The 3934-nt window shown below is 40.8% G+C and overlaps 1 pseudogene; it reads right to left on the bottom strand.

The window, feature by feature from the left end:
- Positions 1 to 3259: 3259 nt before the first annotated feature.
- The window catches only part of LOC112548678, a 1759-nt pseudogene continuing 1084 nt past the window's right edge, over positions 3260 to 3934 (bottom strand).

Genomic DNA, 3934 nt, shown 5'->3' with positions numbered 1-3934 from the left:
TTACTCCTTGAAATTTGACCCACTTTCCTTGTCTCTTACACAAAATACGTGAACACATCTGAGATGGGACTGTTCCATCTTGATGATGCAGGAGAGATTTGATTAGGGATTAAATGCTTTGTAACACTAAGCATCCCTTTCTAAAAGGCTTTCCAGATATTGGCTGTGGTTTTTAGAGGAGCCTGGAGCTGATAGCTGCCCACCTCCATTGCAAGTCAGTGCAAACCTGTTCTCCAAGTCATTTAGGCTGTTTCAAAAACCCTAATTGGTCTCCTCTATACTCCAACACCTGACTGATTTTAATCATTGCTTCTAGTGCAGGAAGCTTGCTTCTCAGGTCTCTGAAGGAGCTACAGACACATAGTGTTGGATTGATCTCAGCTTAACATTCAAAAGTATGTCAAAGTGCAGAGATGATTTAGGATTTTATGAGCTGAGAAAACTCATCTATGAATACTTTGAATACCACAAGAATCCAAACTTGCACTCTGCTATCCAAGCTAGCCCTTAACTCTCTAAGGACTAAGGCTTGCTAAACTACTTAAGTTTGCAATGGTTGGACTAGGAAGGAAAGGATAACCAAAGCAGCTGTAATTGCCCTGATTACCTGACACCTTTTAATGTCTAGCTCTTTCTCTCTCCTCCTCTCTGCACTTGGCTTCCCATCCACTGAGCAAATCCGAGCTAGAAATAAAACTGGGACTGCTTTCTAAGATCAGAGGATCCCACTTAGGTTTATATCTTTCTGCTTGCACAACCTTTGTCCGTCTGAATGCATACCCCATAGCTAATCATATGAAGAATATCAATCAATCCAGACATCATAAAAGCTCACTAGAGCATTTCATTAGGAAGGGTTTGCTGAAGGAAAAACTCTGAAATGTAATGGCCTTTGATGTGCAGATGTAAGACTAAAAAATCTAGCAGCCTTTCCTGAAGAAAATCCAGCCTTACACCAAAGGCATCAGTTGCTGGGAATCTACCATTTACCTTGATAGTATATTTCAATGCTCAATCATCCTCTTAAAACACGTATGCCTTACTTTTTATTTGAATGTGTCTGAATTTAACTTTGGTTTTCAGCCATAGTTCTTCTAGATGGTTTTTTCTCACTATGTTAACATTGCCTCCCACTGATGGTGTTCAAATTCTGGTATCAAGCCTCTTAGTCTTATAAATGAAAGTGATTTGTCTCTCAAATGCACATTTCTGGATAATTCTTATACCTGCTTTTCTATGTACTTTCTAATTTTTCACTACCCCTGCAAACAGCTAGCACTCGCACACCCTTTAGATGTTTTCAAAATCTGATCTACCTTTAATAACCTTCTATTTGCAAATATAGCTAAGCATTTTAATTGATTCCAACCTCTCTGCTTAAAAAGACAGCTTCTTGCTCAGTTCACCCATTCTCCATGTTGTATTCAGAGTGGGATTTTTTTCTACACTGAATGATATTTTTTTTTTCCTCATGTTTTAAGCGTGCAGCAATAGGAGCAGGCATTACTCCATTTGACATGTATGCATATATGCAATGAAAATAATTGTTCATTCATTTCCAGTCACTCAGATTAGTCCAAATAGTTTGCATGAGGGTCACTGGGGGCTACAGTGGGAACTAGATAAATCTGGAAAGGGGTCACCGAGAGCAGACATGGCCATGCATATTCCTGCCCTGGAATCACCACTGCAGAGAATGAAGGCAAGACGTTTGCCCGTAGAAAACAAAGTAGATTGTGCGGGGATGAGACTTTGTCCTCAGTACTAACTTCATGAGTCTATAAGCAGGAAACTTTGTTGCTGGCAATGATGAAAAAGAGGACAACTCATTCTCTGGGTTTGGACTAGCACAAAGGGCTGACAATGTATTTTCATCAATCACATTTAAAGGATTTTAACATAGACCTCAGAAACTATCCTGCACTCAGTTCAGGCAGGGTTTCAAAAGCAGCCTCAGAGTTAAGTGATATGTCATCTAGTCAACCAAGTATTGAAAGTCTTGTATTTGAAAGCTTTATGCCAATTGCATAGTTGATCCAATAAAATATACCAGCCTAAGAAATCCTTGCCTTTCAAACAACCTTTAAAGCAGTCACTCCAAATGGAAATGTCAGAAGTGCCTAAGAGAATTAGAAAGATGAGTTCTTTCAGCTCTCAGTGAGGCTTGATCACCTAGCATCCACACAGTTTCAAAAATCCTACCATCATCTTCTATATTACTGGTGACCAGCCAGATTAGATAACTATCTTGGTAAGAGGTTTGGATATGGGATGGATAGACAGAAAGACACAAAGACCATGTAGATAAATTGGCATGAAACCAGCCATACTAAGTCGACAGCTACAAATTGTTTCTACCCAAATGTAACCTAGTTTTAGAGTCCAGGTAGCTTTTCCCCCCACAAGTGCCATGTCAATTAAAGCTTGGACATTATTTCATTCAAAGCACTAAAGATGATCCCATTGCTGTTATTTCTGGGCTTTTTGGTAACCTTAGGAAGAGATGTGCTTTAACTCAGGTGTGTGCCCCACATCTCACTCTGATGTAATATAGTTTCATTTTCTATTCATTTTCAATGTTAAATGGTTGAAAAATTGACTGGCTATGCATGTGGCCAATCAATTAACAAATGCCCCCATGCCGAGCCAAGGCATACTATTCCACATCAGCAACTGCCATACAAAACCAGACGTCCTAATTGCTTTTCTCTCCTGCTGTTATCCCACAGGCAGATTTGTCTTCCAGTGTCTGTAGCAACCCGAGTTCTGTACGTCTTCTAGCAGGACCATTAAAACGGGGACTATTTCCCCGTGCTTCATATATCCCATCTTGTAATATCAGGCAGCTCTTCACCAAAACCCATTTGGCAAACCCGTTCTCTTTGGAGTGGAGGAAGACTTTCTTAAAGTTCCTAATTTAGTTGCGTCAGACAGAATTTCAAACCTCCAAAGTGGCAATGTTTTTGATCCAGCCAGGACAACCTCAAAGGGATTTTAGAGAAACTTTAATCTTAGTAAATATGCTACTTCTGGAGTTAGAAAATAGATAAGTGGAAAGTTTGGGGGTCTGTCTGATTCTGAGAACTAGATCTAATTTTCCTGCTGGGTAGGAAACAAATATTGCTGAGATTTGACCTTGTTGTAATATTTTTAACACTTTTGGAGGCACCTGGTTCTACATTCACAGACATAGCAGACTTGGAAAGGCTGGGATGACCAATGCATTAATCATACAATGCGATCTTGAGGCTATGCTAGTTTATTGAGAAGGAGACAGATTTTCAGAGACCCAGCTGCAAGAAAAGAGAGATAAGGTTATAGATATAATATTGAGTATTTCAGGAAGGACTTGCATACTATGTCTGCTTATAGGGGCACCCAGATCCCCCAGTCATGTCAAAGGGCAGCTCTCAATTACTCTCAGAGGCAGATCTTCAGTTCTCTAGGAGGGACATTTCCCTCCAGTGAAGCCAATGGAGACTTTTACCTTCTGCAATTACGTGTAGGCAAGGAATGTCATTCCTAGCTGCATGATCAACTGCCTACATTTGCAGACACGGCACAGCCAGAAGGGTATTCATTGGCTGGGTAAAAAGTCAGGGCAGGCACTTGAACCCCTTATGGATCCATAGTGGCCTTAGAAGTCTGAAAACATCAACCATAAACCATGACTATTGGGACCTGTACGCAGAAACAAAGGAGGGATGTATGGGAGAGGAAAGCTTCCCATGTTTTGACCTCAGTCACTAAGTAGTCACCAGCAAAGTAGAAAGATCCAAGTTTTAGGCCCCCTTGCCCAGAGTTGGTTGAACCTAGGTCTCATTGACGGCCCAGCAAAGTACTTGACCCACCACATCATGGGTCAGTAACCACCCAAGGGCTTCTGTAGCACTTTCATGAGGCTGGTCTCTGAACAGATAATAGTGGAAGGTTT

This window comes from Alligator sinensis, unplaced genomic scaffold, assembly GCF_000455745.1.
Source record: "Alligator sinensis unplaced genomic scaffold, ASM45574v1 scaffold986_1, whole genome shotgun sequence".
NCBI lineage: Eukaryota > Metazoa > Chordata > Crocodylia > Alligatoridae > Alligator > Alligator sinensis.
This window is presented reverse-complemented; position numbering and strand designations above follow the sequence as displayed.